Raw genomic sequence first — 19,186 nt, forward strand, 5'->3', positions numbered from 1 at the left:
AAGTTTTCAGTCACTCAGGGGGAATTTCCAATTGCTGTGGAAGGCTGGGCAGGACTGGGGGAAGGAATTGAATAGATTAGGGTCAGGGTTTTATTTGAGTGAAATGAGATTTGACTGCACAATGAGAAACTATGTCCTGTTCTTCTATTTATCTTGTTCCATTTCTGAATATCAGATGTAAAGTCAGGTGAAATAATAACTCATATTTAACTTCAGTTACACAAATCACCCAAGAATTAAATATTCCAGGACCATATTAAAATGCAGACCTTGTAAAGAGCTGAGGATAACATGGGAGCACTGTAGAATCCAAAAAAAAACAATGTAAATCTGTCATTCTTGAATGTGTATCAGTACTCCTTGAAAGCTTAAATATGCCAAAAATTATTTTGAGCTGTCAATGTGATAACAGTCTCAAAAAACGGTACTTGCTACTTTAGACATGATCAAACTTACAGTGATATCCATAAAAAAATCTGAATCATCAGAGACCGAGAATCTCACACCATCAGTAAAAAGTTGAAAACTCTTGCATCGACCAAAGATAGTGACTCACAGAGAACGGGCTTCACTGAAAGAGCGCTCCCTGTTCTGTTATGTTTTATAGTCAGGGTGTCAGCACAGCTTTAAGAGATGTGCTCATGTTATTGCTGTATATAGTATGCCACCTGAGTGTGTAATGGCCTCATGCTCCTTAATATCCTGGGATCTTTTGAAGTGTCACTCTGTAACGGAAGCAGGTTCATCTATTAACTTAATCTTATATTATGGGAGATGACATATGCGTTGTTACGTCTGGTAGAAAATTCTGCTGGAGGTAATACTCATGATCCCTCCATCCCTTCTCTATGTCTTAGAGATGAAGGAAAGTAGAGAAGGTGTTGGTGGAGATGGAAGAAATGACCAACGTGAAAAGAAAGGCTGAAATTCTGACTTCTCTTGATGAGCTTGTATACATGGTCACCCAGCAGAGATCCAATGCCGTTCCATATTCATACAATATTCTGTTATGCAAACTGAGGTTAAGACTATTTTCTAACAAATGAATGGAAATACTGGACATGCAGGAGATTTAGCAACCCAGTCATAGATGATGATGGGATTCAAGAATCACATGGCATTAGTCACGTTACTGTGAAAGGAGAGCAATCATTAGTTGGAGGGAAGCAAATAACATTCATGCCACAGAAAAACCAGGTAATGATCATTTCCAACAAGAGAGACGAACCTTTAGTCCTCGACATTCAATGGCATTACCATCACTGAATCCCCCACTATCAACTTCCTTAGCATTACCATTGACTAGAAGCTGAACAGGGCTAGACATATAAATACAGTGGCCACAAGATCAGATCAGAGGTTAGTAATTTTACAGTGAGTGACTCATCTCCTGACTCTTTACAGCCAGCTCACCATCACCTTCTCAAGGGCAACTAAAGATGAACAGTAAACACTCGCCCAGCCAGTGATACCCATATCCCATAAATGAATATATGAAACAAAAACATCATAGTCATACTGCTGAAATGGACAAGCTCATATATTTCTGTTATACTATACTTGTTGAAGTTTGGCCCATTCACTTGGCCAAATAAGCATCTGTCCAGACACTTTGTACTCGACTTAGAACATGTTTTCCCACCTCTTTATATATTTATCTTTAAATTTGACTGTGATATAATCTATGGTTCCCTGTTTTCTACCTCAGCCTTTTGTATTTTAAATAGTGCTGTCACATTTGCAATTTTCCAATTGATTGGAATGTTTCCAGAATCCAGGGAATTTTGAAAGATTACAACCAATACATCCCATAGCTTTATATCCACTTCCTTTAAGATCCTATAGTGCAGCTCTTCAGGTCTAATATTTTTCTCTTGGAATTGTTTTCTCAGTCCCTTTTAGATTTTCATTTTTAAACATCTTGTTCAAAACTGTCACTATTTCAGTGTTTCACTTTATGAATTCCCTTGATTCAGTATCTAAGGGACCATTGTTTAATTCAGTTTAACTATTCATTTTTGAATAGACTTGGAAACTTTTACTCTCAATTTTATATTTGCATTTAGCATTCTCACACTCATCCTTATCCCGTGAATGAATTAAAAAAAAGTCAGGCAGTATGAAGTTGGCATGAGGCTATCCATTTAAATAATCTTTGCATCTCACCAATGTTCTAATTTACCTGTCCCTTCTTTTTAATGTTTGCTCATTTCTAAAAGCTGTACATTTTCCCTGGAGTATTGGTGGCTGAGGAATGACCTTATGGAAGTTTATAAAATCATGAGGGGGCAAGGATTGGGTGAATAGTTAAGGTCTTTTCCCCAGAGTAGGAAGTCCAAAACTAGAGGGCATAGATTTAAGGCGAGAGGAGAAAGGTGCAAAACGGGCTTATGGGGCAACTTTCTTCACACAGACGGTGATGCATGTATGGAATAAGCTGACAGAAGCAGTAGTGGAGGCTGGCATAATTACAGCATTTAGAAGGCATATAGATGGGTATATGAATAGGAACGGTTGAGAGGGATATGGACCCAATGGGCCTAAAATAAATTAGGATATTATTGAATTGGCATGGACGAGTTGGACCAAAGGGTCTGTTTCTGTGCTGTACATCTCTATGACTCCACTAACTACTTGACTTACCACAAATCTATACAGCATTTATGATTTTTCTTTCAATTTGATACCATCCTTAAGCTCCTAAGTTAGCCATCTATAGAGTATCCTTCTCAGAGAGTCATTCATTTTCAATTGAATACTTTTTTTGAAAGTTATGAAGTATCTCCTTAATTGTTTGCCACTGTTCCTTTCCCTTTAACTTATTTTCTTAGCTCGCTTTAGCCAACTCTGTCTTCATATATATGTACACATACTTTTAAATTTAAAATACTAATCTTAGACTCTCAGTTCCCACCCTCAAACTTAATGCAACATTCTGTAATATTATGATCCCTGATGCCCCCGAGATGGTCTTTGTCTGTGAGGTCATTAACTGATCCTGTTTTATTGTTCATTACGAAGTCTGAAGTAATCTGTTCTCTAGTTTCTGTAAGCCAGCATATGGCTGTTTAACCTACCAGAAAACACAGCAATGAACTCTCAGCCTCTCAGTGAAGCATCATTTTGAGCTTCAAAGATAATTGTGGACAGTACAGATGGTGTAACAACTTGTGTAAAAGGATCTTAACGTAAAATTGGAAATCTTCATATGCAGCAAATCCTAGCATGAAGTGTGAATTATCTATACCCAAAAGTCCTCTAGGCACACCTTAATTGATGCTTTTGAAAATGATGACATGGATGATTTGAAAGACTTCACTGAAAAAGAAATATATGAAAGTGGAAGAGGGTTGTGACCTATAATGGATTCAGTGCCTATGAGCTGAGCAACGTCAAATCCATACTTAGAGACAAATTAGGTGCTGATGTATGGCTGAATATTGACACACCAGAGCTTACCAATAAGATAATGACAAATAATCAAGTGTTGACCAGTGTAATAGGTCCAAACCTGAAACAGGCAGCAAACTGAAGGAGATGAGAATAACATGAAATTAAGACTGAGTTATTATTGCCACCCAAAATAATTACATACGACTCAGAAAACTAGATGGCTAGCTTGCCACGCAGAGTGGGTCGAACATCATGGGGTCAATTCCAACACGAGCTGAGGTCACTATGAAGGTCACACCTTCCTGACTTCAGCCTGAGGTATGGTGACCCATCGGTTAAGCCATCACCAGCAACTTTCTTCAACGAGACAGCAGGCCCACTATTCTTGGGGACTACAGAGACTTTGTCACGTCCCAAAAAGATCACTGACATGTTAGAAACCAATGAAAACCCAACTACAAGAGTGACTTAATTTTACAACATCCTTTATCAAGCAAAAACAGAGGCGAGCAGGAAGTGAAAGCAATCAATAATGTTTATTTTCTTCAATATGGGTCTAACCATTCAATAATGATGTGTATGCACATTTCTGTAATCAGAATATATACAATTTAATTATTTTTTTTGTTTTCATTTGTTGGTATAATTTTAAGGTTGTTTACCCTTTTGAAAGTATCTTTGTTCTGATGTCGTCACTATGAGCCATAGGAGACTCGTTATGCTAAGGATGTGATGTATATTGTCCATATAACAACAGAAAATGATAAGAAATAGGAGCAGGAGTAGGCTGTCTGGCCCTTCGAGCCTGCTCTATCTCTCAATAAGATCATGGCTGATCTTTTGGTTGCCTCAGCTCCACTTACCTGTCCTCTCACTATATAACTCTTAATTCCTTTACTGTTCAAAAAGTTATCTATCTTAGCTTTAAAAACATTTCTGAGGAAGCCCCAAACACTTTGCTGTGCAGGGAATTCCATAGATTCACAATCCTTTGGGTGAAGAATATCCTTCTTAATTCAGTCCTAAATCTGCTTCCCCTAATTTTGAGGCAATGCACTCTTGTCCTAGTTTCACCCACCAGTGGAAACATCCTATCTACTTCTATCTTGTCTAATACCCTCATAATTTTATGTTTCTGTAAGATGCCCCCATCATTCTTCTAAATTGCAATGAATATAATCCCAGTCTGCTCTGTCTTTCATAAGCCAACCCCTCAACTCCGGAATCAACCTGGTGAACCTCCTCTGCACCCCCTTCAGTGCCAGTACATCCTTTCTCTAGTAAGGAGACCAAACCTACACACAGTACTCCAGGTGTGGCCTCACCAGCACAGCAACATAATATTTCTGCTTTTAAACTCAACCCCTTTAGCAATGAAGGGCAGAATTCTATTTTCCTTCTTAATTATCTGTTGCACCTGTAGATCAACCTTCTGTAATCCATGCACAAGGAAACCCAGGTCTCTCTGTACAGCAGTGTGCTGCAATTTCTTACCATTCAAGTAATAGTCCTTTTTACTGTTATTCCTACTGGAATGGATGACTTCTCATTAAGTAACATTGTATTCCAGCTGCCAGACCGTTGCTCACTCACTTAAACTATCTATGTTCCTTTGCAAAGTTCCACAGTCTGTGCGAGATAAGTGGCTGTCCAGCCCCATCTACGGCACTTTTTATTTCCCTTCCCAGGAACAAAGACACGGAGGAGTCTGTCCAAAACTTTTTCATTCAACTTTGCAAAGTCGGGTGCTGTTCCCAAAGGTACACACACACAAGCATAGTAATCTCCACACATTATATACATGTATATGTGGGCTGGGTCTACTACTGCTGCCTTGACCAACGAGTGCTCGGATTCCCCACTGTTTTCCTTATTTGGGTTCTGGTGCCTGCGATTATTTTATTATTCACTTGGCCAATCAGTGTTTGAGCTTCCCATTCTTCCCTTATATGGATGATGTTGTACAACTGTAGTTAAGGGCGGCCTCTCAACTATCGAGGAAAGCTGTTACAACTGTTTCATTCATATAAACGTGGGGGAGGTCCGGCAACAGTTGAGTGTCTGCTTGTGTTTACTATGAGGTAGAAAAGACTAAAAGGCAGCTAACCGTCTACCCCCTACATGCTTGTGTTTACTATGAGGTAGAAAAGACTAAAAGGCAGCTAACCGTTTAAAAATTACACTACCCCCTACAAGTCCTCAGCAAACTTTGCTGTACAACTCACCTTAGTGCCATATGCAAACCTTGACATACTACATGTGGTCCACAACACAAAATCATCTATGTAAATTGTGAATAATTGTGGTTCCAACACCTTCCCTGAGGCACATCACTAGTCACCGATTGCCAACCTGAATAGCACTCACTTATTCCCACGTTTGCTTCCTGTCAGTTAACCAATCCTCCATCCATGCTAATACATTGCCTGTAGTGTCTTGCATCGTTACCTTATGCAGCAGCCTTTTGTGCGGCATCTTATCGAAAGCCTTTTGGAAATCTAGATGACTTAGAATCCTTGAATCCTTATTACTTATCCAATTGCTATCTGCTTCGACCTGTGCAGTGCTTAGTTGCATTACTTTTCCATTGAATTGAATCAAATACAGTAAATTGTCTGTTCATAATACAGGAAAATCTAACCTGTTACTCTCCATGGTCAGGTGGTTTATTTCACTGCAACATTCCCACATGTGGTTCTGACTATACTCCTGATCCAAGCGGTTCCTCTGGAAGGAGCCTACAAAGGGATTGAATTCTACAAGCCATTCAAACTTCTCCAAACTGGCTGACATTGAGGTAACTGCAACAGTACAATTGATTGAACTTAGTTGTATTTCATGGTTGGTATGCTTTCATACATTGTTTTAACTTTTTTTTTGGCTCGAGATTTGAACATGTGAATGTTGTTTTGGGGCCCTGTTTAAATGTGGGGAGAAAGAATGTCAGGTATTGTCAAGCTTTAATGGAAAGCTTGTGGAAAAAACTTTAATTTGTCAATGTATGACTTTTATTATCTTGAGATTATCAGACGGGAAGGGAAGACCTGGATTATGATGGAAAGAGAAAAGGTGGCATTGGGTAAGCTAGATAGACAGAGTTGCAAACAATTTTTTTCTGAATGGCTTCTTCCTTCCAAAATATTGGACATGATTTCAATTTCTACTTGTATCACTTATAATATTTTACACAACCCAAGCCAATCCCTATGAATGTAGATTATACTCTGGTTTGGCATGATATTGAGATTTTATAGTTAGCTGTGTTTTTTTTAACAGATTAGATTAGATTAGATTACTTACAGTGTGGAAATATGAATAATTCCTTTATTTTGAAAGATTTTTCTTTGTAACTGAGTTCAATCAAAGAATGGTATTTACAGCTTGACATTGTTGATGCTGCAAGCAAAATTCGTATAACGACCGAATTGTTATGGTGCAGAAGAACATCATTTGGTCCATTGTGGCGAACCAGCTCTTCAAATGAGGATCATTCCCGAGGGCCAATTTCCTGCTTTTTGCTCAAACCTTTGCACATTATTTTGAGTTAACTAATCATCAAGTTCCCTGTTAAATGCCTCAATTGAACCTGCCTCCACCTTACCATGTGGTCCATTACATAGCCTTATTACTCACTGAGTGAAAACAGATTTTTCTCAACTCACTTTTGCTTCTTTCCCCTCTCACCCTAAACCTATGCCCTCTAGTTCTGGACTCCCCGACCCCAGGAAATGACTTTGTCTATTTATCCTATCCATGCCCCTGATGATTTTGTAAACCTCTATAAGGTCACCCCTCAGCCTCTGAAGCTCCAGGGAAAACAGCCCCAGCCTGTTCAACCTCTCCCTATAGCTCAAATCCTCCAACCCTGGCAGCATCCTTGTAAATCTTTTCTGAACCCTTTCAAGTTTCACAACATCTTTCCGATAGGAAGGAGACCAGAATTGCACACAATATTCAAACAGTGGCCTAACCAATGACCTGTACAGCCACAACATGACCTCCCAATTCCTGTACTCAATACTCTGACTAATAAAGGAAAGCATACCAAACGCCTTCTTCACTATCCTATCTACCTGTGACTATATTTTCAAGGAGCTATGAACCTGCATTCCAAGGTCTCTTTGTTCAGCAACACTCCCTAGGACCTTACCATTAAGTGTATAATCCTGCTAAGATTTGCTTTCCCAAAATGCAGCACCTCGCATTTATCTGAATTAAACTCCATCTGCCACTTCTTTGCCCATTGGCCCATCTGGTCCAGATCATGTTGTAATCTGAGGTAACCCTCTTCGCTGTCCACTACATCTCCAATTTTGGTGTCATCTGCAAACTTACTAACTGTAACCCTTATGCTCGCATCCAAATCATTTATATAAATGACAAAAAGTAGAGGACCCAGCACTGATCCTTGTGGCACTTCACTGGTCACAGGCCTCCAGTCTGAAAAACAACCTTTCACCACCACCCTCTGTCTTCTACCTTTGAGCCAGTTCTGTATCCAAATGGCTAGTTCTCCCTGTATTCCGTGATATCTAACCTTGCTAATCAGTCTCCCATGGGGAACTTGTCGAATGCCTCACTGTAATCCATATAGATCACGTCTACTGCTCTGCCCACATCAATCCTCTTTGTTACTTCTTCAAAAAACTCAATCAAGTTTGTGAGACATGAGCACAAAGCCATGTTGACTATCCCTAATCAGCCCTTGCCTTTCCAAATACATGTACATCCTGTCCCTCAGGATTCCCTCCAACAACTTGCCCACCACCAACGTCAGGCTCACTGGTCTATAGTTCCCTGGCTTGTCCTTATCACCCTTCTTAAACAGTGGCACCATATTAGCCAACCTCCAGTCTTCCTTCACCTCACCTGTGACTATTGATAATATAAATATCTTAGCAAGAGGCACAGCAATCACTTCTCTAGCTTCCCACAGAGTTCTAGGGTATACCTGATCAGGTCCTGGGGATTTATCCACCTTTATGTGTTTCAAGACATCCAGCACTTCCTCCTCTGTAATATGGACATTTCTCAAGGTGTCACCATCTATTTCGCTACATTCTATATCTTCCATATCCTTTTCCATGGTGAATACTGATGCAAAATACTTATTTAACATCTCCCCCATTTTCTGTGGCTCCACTCAAAGGCCTCTTTGCTGAGCTTTGAGGGGCCCAATTCTCTCCCTAATTACCCTTTTGTCCTTAATGTATTTGTAAAAACCCTTTGGATTCTCCTTAACTCTATTTGCCAAAGCTATCTCACGTCCCCTTTTTTGCCCTCCTGATTTCCCTCTTAAGTATACTCCTACTGCCTTTATACTCTTCTAAGGATTCACTCGATCTATCCTGTCTATACCTGACATATGCTTCCTTTATTTTCTTAACCAAACCCTCAATTTCGTTAGTCATCCAGCATTCCCTAGACCTACCAGCCTTTCCTTTCACCCTAACAGGAATATACTTTCTCTGGATTCTTGTTATCTCATTTCTGAAAGATTCCCATTTTCCAGCCGTCCCTTTACCTGTGAACATCTGCCTCCAATTAGCTTTTGAAAGTTCTTGCCTAATACTGTCAAAATTGGCCTTTCTCCAATTTAGAACTTCAACTTTTAGATCTGGTCTATCCTTTTCCATCACTATTTTAAAACTAATAGAATTATGGTCACTGGCCCCAAAGTGCTCCCCCACTGACACCTCAGTCACCTGCCCTGCCTTATTTCTCAGGAGTAGGTCAAGTTTTGCACCTTCTCGAGTAGTACATCCATGTATTGAATCAGAAATTTTTTATTGTACGCACCTAACAAATTCCTCTCCATCTAAACCCTTAACACTATGGCAGTCCCAATCTATGTTTGGAAAGTTAAAATCCCCTACCATAACCACCCTATTATTCTTACAGATAGCTGAGATCTCCTTACAAGTTTGTCTCTCAATTTTCCTCTGACTATTGGGGGGTCTATAATACAATCCGAATGAGGTGATCATCCCTTTCTTATTTCTCAGTTCCACCCAAATAACATCCCTGGATGTATTTCTGGAAATATCCTCCCTCAGCACAGCTGTAATGCTATCCCTTATCAAAAATGCCACCCCCACTCCTCTCTTGCCTCCCTTTCTATCCTTCCTGTAGCATTTGTATCCTGGAACATCAAGCTGCCAGTCCTGCCCATCCCTGAGCCATGTTTCTATAATAGCTATGATATCCCAGTCCCATGTTCCTTTGGGAGAGAAAATATTGATCCTATTGTTTAAAGTATTATTGGCCAGTGTGAGTTTATTCATTGAGTATACTACAGTATAACCACATTAACCTGTACAAATTTCATAATTGATGTCATTTTACTCATTGAACAGTTTTATGTACAATATCCCACTATTGATTAATTCTACTTTCTATTTACCAGGTCTGGAAAGATGCTGCAACACAATTTTTTTTTCTTGCTGTAGGTTGGGGCAGTTTGATAACACTGTCATCCTACAATAAATTCCACAATAACTGCTACAGAGACACCATTGTTGTCTGTGTTGTTAGTTGTTCGACGAGTGTGTTTTCTGGATTTTTCATCTTCTCCATCCTTGGACACATGGCTCATGTACAAGACAAGCCTGTCTCAGAGATTGCTGCATCAGGTAAATTGGAAATTATGTAAATATCAAATCAAGTATCAGAGCTTCAGCTCTCTCTTGAATTAAGGCAGTGTGAGGTCACAATTGTTCTAGAAAATAGATACAATCATCAGAGACCACTGCTAGGATTCTTCCAGGAATCCTTAGATTCTGAAAAATTTCCAGACAACTACCCAGTCAACATATTTATCTTAGAAAGGAAGGAGACAAAAGAAAATGTAGCTGGAGGCCAATTAACTTAATATCTGTTGTTGGGAAAGTAAAGGATACAATAGCAGATCATTTACAAATTCATAACATGATTGAGCAGAGTCAGTGAGGCTTCTTGCAAGGCAAATCATGACTGGTACTTTATTTGAGCTCTTTCCGAAGGTAACAAACTGGATAGATAATGGGGAAGTGGTCGATGTAATTTGGATTTTATTTGGTGTTATCTTCTGATATAGGCTGAATAAATATGTGAAACTTAATGAGTGGACAGGTGATGGATACAGCAATTATAATTATATGATAGTAATGAAGAGTTAATTGGATTTGAATGGCTTCTATAATAATCAGTTTTAATGGAGTGGAGGTGTCAGTTTTGGACTGGGGTGGACAAGGTCAGAAGTCAGATGACCCCCAGGTTATAGACTAACGGGTTTATTTGAAATCATAAGCTTTTGGAGCATTGTCCCTTTGTCAGGTGGAGTGAGAGAGAAGAACACAGACACAGAATTTCTAGGCAGAGAGATTAATGGGCACAGAGATCAAAAGCTCACACAAAGTGGAGTGTCACTCCATTGAATAATAGGTCTCTGCAGTTGATCAAGAGTGTTAGACAGTGTGAGTAAAATGTCAACAGCTGAATAACAAGTGAAGTGATGACCTATAATCCGATTAAATAAGGTAAATAGATAATTATGATAAATTAAAAATAAGGTGATGCTGGAGACAAACCAAATGACTGAAATAACATGATAGCTGTTAGAGTCACATGTTGAAGGTCTAACCAGAAAAATAAGTAATGCAAAACTTTACAATCTAATGGCCTCACCAATGTACCATGCCTTAGGATATCCTTGCCTGTAGCGTATCAGATAGACAACATTGGCCGAGTCACGTGAGTATCTGCTGTGTATGTGGTGGATGGTGCCCCCAGTGCAATGGTAGTATCCATGTGGATGGAGTGTCATTAACTGAAATAAGACTCTCATGATTTGACTCAGAGTCTGTTTAAATATGGTTATGTTTTATTATATAACATGCAGTACTCATCAGGAGAGGATCCAAGTGACTTGATACATGAATCATAAAAGGTTAGCATGCAGGTACAGCAGGTGATCAGGAAGACAGGTTGAATGCTTCCTTTATTGAGTATGACACTTAGGGATATGATGTTATTATTACATGGGCCCTTAGTCAGAATGCACCTGGAATACTAGTCCGAAATAACACATGACATGAGTGATGTAGGTAATGATGATAAATACAGGATATTACAACCATAACCTTTTTTTAAACTAAATCTTGACATTCAGAAAAGGATTCTGATTTTTCTCTTTAACATTTCAATGTAATATCAGAATCATTTGTTCATCCCACCTCATTTCTATCCAACTTGCAATTTCCCCTTTAACTCCTGTGAAACTCGATGCAGACAGCTTCTGGCTTGAAAGGCCAAGCAGGCAGCTGGTAAATGCAGCTTGCCACTTGTTTCTCTGGGTGTCCATTCCAATGACCCTTCATCAACCTGTCCTCGAAAGCTCCATGGTCCGTATGATAAAATGTCTGTAATTTCATTTGGGTGTTGGCTTATTTGTTTGAAGATGTTGAATAATTGACCAAGTCAGGCTTTTCAGAAGTATGACTTCAACCAAGTATGTGTCAGAGGGCAGATGACTGAAGGTCTTCTGGAGATTGAACGATAGTTTCTTTATATTCTAAGGTGTAATGACGAGAGAGAAAAACCTCTGAGTTATGCAGATTTCAGCTTAGGTTGAGAATAATTAAGGATTGTTTTTAGCTTAGAAAAATCTGAGATGACAAAAACTGTTCAAAGAAGATCTGACTGGGTTGTAAAGACCATTTTTAAAGGAAATTCTTTTCCATTTTTGATTGTGGGTTGAAATTGAAATATGGTTGTTTTTAAAACTCAGCACGGTAGGAGGGATTGCTGCACCTTTTAATAAAATATTACTGAAAGTCATTGCAAGTGATGTTTACATTGTTACTTTGGTCAATAGTGGGGGAAGTTGATTGCATATGGGCTGGCACCAGGATTGTGTAGAAAGTGAGATTTGCCGACAAGATTCTGGCAAGCTGTTGCTTTTAACCAAGATGTCAGAGATGAGTTGTAACTGATTGGTTTGTGGGGATGTGACAAGCCACCTGCCTGACAACACTTATGTGGTTTGCTGCTGCATAGTTTGTGGTTGTGAATAAAACTGCCAGAAGCTTTCAGACCTTTGAAAGGGGAGGTGGTGTGTCTCTTAGCAGTAGAAATTGCCTGGAATCTGAAGGAATTTATGTGTCTTCTCTCAGCAGTTGAGGTAAGCGCTTTCTTTTAATCAGTAAGTCAATAACCTTATAATTTGTGAACAAGTTGTTCCATCCATCCTACAGGAAATGAAAACATTGAAGAATATTGAGACCACTTGGTGAACCTTATGGACACTGATCATTGAATGAGGTAAAAACAATGACTGCAGATGCTGGAAAGCAAATACTGGATTAGTGGTGCTGAAAGAGCACAGCAGTTCAGGCAGCATTCAACGAGCAGCGAAATCGACATTTCGGGCAAAAGCCCTTCATCAGGAATCATTGAATGGCCTACTCAATTTTTCTCTCTACCTTTAACGCCAATGTTGTCCTGCCTACCTGTGTCTGTCTGTGTCCAGGCTAGCTGTGTTTGGTGCCTTGGCCTTCTGTGGGAATCCACCGGGTCACGGTTAGCCCTCTTCTTGGCCATCCTGCCCACCTGGACCTCCAGTTTCCTCTCTGGAAAGTGGGTGCCAGCTACTCTTTCTGAGTCATATCGGTTTCCTAAGATGACTGTGCGTGCCAGATAGCTCCTGGCTTGCAGCATCTGATGTGATGAGCAGCTGGGCATTAAATGTGGTGCCAGTGGTTTACATGTTAGAAGGTCCCAGCAACAGTGGTGATTTCACCTGTCATCCTGCTTGATTACATAAAAAGCATGCCAAATAAACTAGTTGCATAACTAATGTGGTGAGAAGTGAAAGATAGTGTGAAGAAAAGTCACTGTGAGCCATAACCTGCCATTCAACTCCCAAAGATAGCACTTAGTCTGAAATCCAGCATATTGTGTCAGTGTTTATCACCTCATTCAAGAAAGGATATAATAACACAAAAAGACAACTTGGGGTACCGTGTCAGCATCCTTGTCACTGAGCCAGGAGATCTGGGTACAGATCCTACCATCTCCAGAGATATCCCTGAACAGTTTGATTAGAAAATATCCATAACTGCATTAATGGCGTTCAGAGAAAGTTCACTTGACTGATTTATTGGATGTAGGAATTATCTGATGAGGAACTGTTGAACAGGTTGGGCCTTATTACCATTGGGATTTCGAAGAATAAGAGCTGATCTTCTTGAGACCTACAAGATGCTGAGGGGACTTATCAGGGTGGATACTGGGAAGAGGTTTTCTCTTGTGGAGAAGGCTGGTTCTAGGAGTTTTAAAATTAGAGATGTCCTGTTTAAAACTTGGATGAGGAGCAATATTTTTCTCTTATAGGATCAGTGGTCTGTGGGATCCTCTGCCAGAGATGAGGGAAGGCTTGTTAGTTGAATATGTTCAAGACTCAGTTAAATCAGTTATTTGATCGATAGAATAGGTAAAAATCAACTAGGTAAATAGAATAGTCGAGGGTAACTGTGAGGGTAGACAGGAAACTGAAGTTGAGGCCACACCTATTCAGACAGAATCTTATTGAATGGCAAAACAGGATCAAGGGGCTGAACGACTTACTCCTGCTCTTATTTTGTATATTCTTGCCTTCTGAGCTCCATTAACTGTATTGTATCCATTTTTCAGGTTTTGGCTTGACTTTCATCGCCTATCCCCGAGGCCCTTGCACAGTTGCCATGGGCACCTTGATGGTCCATTTTATTTTTTCTTCATGCTATTCATCCTGGACGTTGACACTCAGCTTGCAGATGTTGGTAAGAATGACACTGCTTCATTAAACCTATTTCTTTCTTTTATGTCTTTATGATCATCCACCTGAATCATCTGTGATGTCTTGAATAGATTTACTGTCACCAATACTTCTTTCTTTTACCAGCCTAGGCTACTGATATCATATAAGGCAGGATGCCTACACCATGTCTGAGACAGAACATAGGCTTAGTCTTACTTAAGCAGAATATGTTTATGGCTTGTTAGCCAGTTGTGTGACATTTGAAATACTGAGTTACCTCTTGTAAAACATCAGGTCCTCCATAAGAGTAGGTTTACAGCACCAGAGAGCCATACAGCAAGGAAACAAACCCTTCAATCCAACCAGTCCATGCCAACCAAACTAAACTAGTCTCAACTGCCTGTGCTTGGACCATATCCCTCCAAACTTTTATTATGCATGTACTTGTCTAATGTCTTTTAAAAGCACTCGCATCCATCACTTCCTGTGGAAGTTCATTCCACTCACAAACCATTCTTGTGTTTTTTAAAAAAAATTAACCCCCCTGTCTTTTTAAAATCTTTCTCCTCTTCCCTTAAAAATATGCCCCCTCTTCTTGGAATCCCCCGCCTTGGGAAAAAGACACCAGTTGAGCTCCATATTATCAACCCTAAGGGAAATCCCTGAAGCAATGGACAGTTCTGGAGAAACATGGGTAGCTGTGCTCCCATCAGTTCTTCTCATAAGAATTAGTCTGGGCCACTGATCCCATGTAGGAAGGACACTTACATGACATCTTAGAGAGAATGTCAACTTAATCATCGATAAACAAAATGCATTTATTATTAATTACTGAATAACTGGTTACATTACATCTAAGATACGTAACTGTCTTTTGTAAGGCAACAGGTTCTTTTTAAGAATGTGTTGACATTGTTACTTTGACTACATGCTGTCAACACACAGCACATGTTTAAACACAAATTAGTTACTCCCAGCAGCATACTTTTATAATGTGATGAGTAGAATTATCTTGTGATGTCCTTTAACACTTCTTCTTTAATGGCATCATACAACATGTTGTACTTAAAGGAAATTATTCTAAACAGATATCTCTTTACAACAATAGGGTGAGAAAATATTGGTGGCGATGTTAGTGGGAAAGTGCATCATATTTCTTTGTGGCCACATTTTGCTGCATTAAAACAGTGAGCTTGATTTATTTGCTGTCAATGAGTGAACAACTGCATTCATGGAATACCAAGGAAATGTTACTGCAATATCTGGGAGAACACAAAATATAAGATCTGTTTTGTGTGTGTTGCAGTGGTTTTGGATCTCAACATTGAGGTTCTATCTCTTTTTGCCTATTCTAGTTCCTTGACTCTGCCCCCTCATTTGCTTATGACAGTCATTGCTGCCAGAGGAAGGGGTCTATTATTTACCTGACTTACTGAGAGTCGGATGTTAGAAAGTGATGGAGATTCTGTCATTTTTAACTCCACACAGCCTGCCCAATCTGTCATTGTCTGCTCCACTTGGCTGCAGGGCTTTAGTCAGAAATAGGGGGATTTCTCTGGGATTGACTATGTTATTCCGTAATTACTGATGTTACTTTATGTCTTTTTTTTTGATCAGAAACAATATTCATAATCCTGCTGGACCAGTTCCCAAAGTTTCGACAATCAAGGCGCCATTACCTGACAGCTGCTGTTTGCCTGCTGTTTTATTTCCTTGGCCTTGCGTTTGTAACACAGGTGTGTCATAGTTCTGCAGCTTGAGCTGTTTTCACATGTAGTCATGGTAAAGATTCAAATGATGGTAAGCTTCACGGGATGATTGTATCCCACGACAGGGCAATGGATACACAGGCTTGCTAGGCTAGCAACTGTGACCGGGGCAAGTTGGTGTTGGGAAGAAGGAGAGGGAAGCCTGTTTTGGACCATCTCCAATGCCCAACAGAAACAGCCCACTCCCCCCAACAATGTGACCCTCCCCCTCTGCTTATCAGAACTGACATCTTGTTTCCGTCAGTCCCACTCACTGTTCCAGTCTCCACTCGCTCCGTTTCTTTGGAGACTGCTTATGGCTCCTCAGATGTTGCCTGACTGGCTGTGCTTTTCCAGCACCACATTCTTCGACTCTAATCTCCAGCATCTGCAGTGCTCACTTTTCTCCCAGTTCCAGCAATGGTCACTGTCCAAGGCTGGAGATGCTGGGTCCAGTGAGGCAACTTCCTGAAGGGCTGTTGGAAGTCCTTCCCTTTGGAAAACAATGCATTGCTGAGTGATAAGAGACTGTGGAATATCTGATATCAGTGGAGAATGCATTCCCTATAGACATTTTCAATTTCTTCTTAAGCTGCCTGTGGGTAAATTCAGAATCTGCAAATGATGATGACATTCAAGAATGTATAATGTTTTACAACAGTGGATAAGTAGAAGGAGCCTGGTGTAGGTTAGATATGAGAAACATGCAGGAGCTGAATAAAGTCAATTGTGTTGGAGACAAGGATTTACATAGTGAATTATTCTATTTCAACAACTGTTATGCATAAATTCTTAAGTTAGTGCTCTGGGGAATGTGCTGCATGGGCGGGTCTGGGTGAGGAAGACGTCAAGTATCTGCAGGAAGGAATAAGAAAGGCACAAGACAAGGAATTTGTATCAGACTTGGAGAATGTATGATCAGAAGGATAAAGTGTTATGTGGTGTGATGATGCTGTCACTTTGAAAGAAAAAGGTTATTTTGTCCTGGAGCTTTTTGAAGAGAGGCTGTAAAGGCTGATGTGCAGAACTAGCTACTGAAGACAGCTTAAGTAAACAATTTAGGAAGCCTTTAGGCTTTAAAAAAAAAATTGGAACAAAGGAAACAGCGTGAATGGGAGTGATCAGCTCTCACAGACTAGGCATTGTAGTTTTAGCTTTAGCAGTCAGAAGGTTTTTGGGGTCACAACAGAGTAGGGGGCCTCAGTGATGATTCCTAGCTGCTAGTTTCTGTGAAATCTCTCTTGATGTTGTTTTCTCCTGGATTGGAGAACTGCATGTAAGAATTTGTGTCTGAATTTGTCTTTTAGCCAAGGCATGTGTTTATGAGACGTTACTATGTCGGACCAGTTAACTAGTAATAGGCATCATTACTGACAGGGCTTTCAACCGGGTCTGACCCATCTCCCGCACTTCCGCCCTAATCCCCTCTATTCTCTCCCACAACAGTGATAGCATTCCCCTTGTCCTTACCTACCATCACACGAGCATCCACATCCAGATGATTATTAGCCACTATTTCTGCCACCTCCTGTGAGATGCCGTCACCAGGCATATACCTTCCTCCCCTCTGTTGTCCGTCTTCCACAGGGACTATTCCCTCTGGGACACCCTGGTCCACTCTTGCCCCCCAACACTCCCCCCCACCCCCTCACCATCTTCCCCTGCAACTGCTGAAGGTTTAACACCTGCCTATTTACCTCCTCCCTCCTCAGTATCTAAGGGCCCAAACATACCTTCCAGATGAAGCAGTGCTTTACCTGCACTTCACACAATCTCATCTACTGCAGTCACTGCTCACAAGGTGGTGGTCTCTACCTTGGGGAAATAAAGTGTAAACTGTCTGAATGCTTTGTAGAACATCTACAGTTTACCCACAAGTTAGACCCTGAGCTTCCAGTTGCCTGCCACTTTAACACACCACCTTGTTCAATGGCCAACACCTCTGTCTCAGGCTTGCTGCAGTGCTCCAGCGAAGCTCAGCATAGGCTGGAAGAACAGCAACTCATTTTCTGCTTGGGGACTCTGAAGCCCTTCTGACTCAATCTCGAGTTCAATAAATTTTCGGGCCTGATCTCCCCATGTCCTGGCCCCCTACTGCACACACTAGGCCCTGTTTTCACATCGTCTGCCATTACACACTACCTATTGTTAGCCACTAACACTCTCCATTAACAGCTATTCACCCTCCTAGCCAGATCATTATCCACTCTTTGTCCAATTGTTTTTCTCTCTCTTTGGGCTCTATTCCCCACCTTTAGTTTACCCCTTACCACCTATCTTCTGTATATAAAATAACATTTTCCTAGCTACCATCAGTTCTGACGAAGGGTCATTGCACCCGAAACATTAACTCTGATTTCTCTTCACAAATGTAGCCAGACCTGTTGAGCTTTTCCAGCAACTTAGTTTCCCAAAAGCTAAGTTATTCTAAATTCCTCTTTCCTTTGGTTGTATTTTAACTACAGCATTTAAATAAATTGTACTTTGCTTGACCAGTTGCTTGACCACATCTGGAACACGCACTTCACATCCACTTTTAAAGTAAAAAAAAGAGGGTGTAGGCTACTTTCTCAACACATTTTGAGGGGTCTAGCCAAGTCCACAACTAATGATCAGTAACTAGGGAAGTCTAGTGGATCAGTGGATAGTGTATTTGCTCTGAACTAGAAGCACCAAGTTCAAGTCTCACTTCAGTACTTGGTGAGAAGGTTCATTAAGAATACAGTTAAACTGGTTAATTATTGACCTACTAATCCTTCTAATGGTCATCAGTAAGAGTGGGAGAGATTCCTGGTCAGCCTGAGGAGCACAACTCAATCTATAACTTCAGGTGCATAAGCTACAAAAAAAATCTGCTGTCAATCTGTGTCCCTAGATGGGTTAACCTTTCTCAAGTCAGAGAGTCAACAGTTTATTAAAAAAAAACTTGATTTAAAGCCTCTTTCCCGAGGATCAGCAGATGCCAACACCAGACTGTGTCAGACTGGTTTGAGGGTGCTGCCTGGATTAGTGAGTCTAGAGGAATGCCCAGCACTGGAGGAGGAAGGTCATTGATGTTCTGCACTCCATCAGCAAAGTGTCATCATATTACCTGGGCAGCACGGTGGCACAGTGGTTAGCACTGCTGCCTCACAGCGCCAGAGACCTGGGTTCATTTCCCGCCTCAGGCGACTGACTGTGTGGAGTTTGCACGTTGTCTGCGTGGGTTTCCTCCGGGTGCTCCGGTTTCCTCCCACAGTCCAAAGATGTGCAGGTCAGGTGAATTGGC

The 19,186-nt window shown here is 40.6% G+C and overlaps 1 pseudogene; it reads left to right on the top strand.

Annotated features, from left to right (window-relative positions):
- LOC140495615 (sodium- and chloride-dependent neutral and basic amino acid transporter B(0+)-like) overlaps positions 1-19,186 on the top strand; it is a 55,467-nt pseudogene that overhangs the window by 19,247 nt on the left and 17,034 nt on the right.

Source organism: Chiloscyllium punctatum, chromosome 25 (genome assembly GCF_047496795.1).
Source record: "Chiloscyllium punctatum isolate Juve2018m chromosome 25, sChiPun1.3, whole genome shotgun sequence".
Taxonomy (NCBI): Eukaryota; Metazoa; Chordata; class Chondrichthyes; order Orectolobiformes; family Hemiscylliidae; genus Chiloscyllium; species Chiloscyllium punctatum.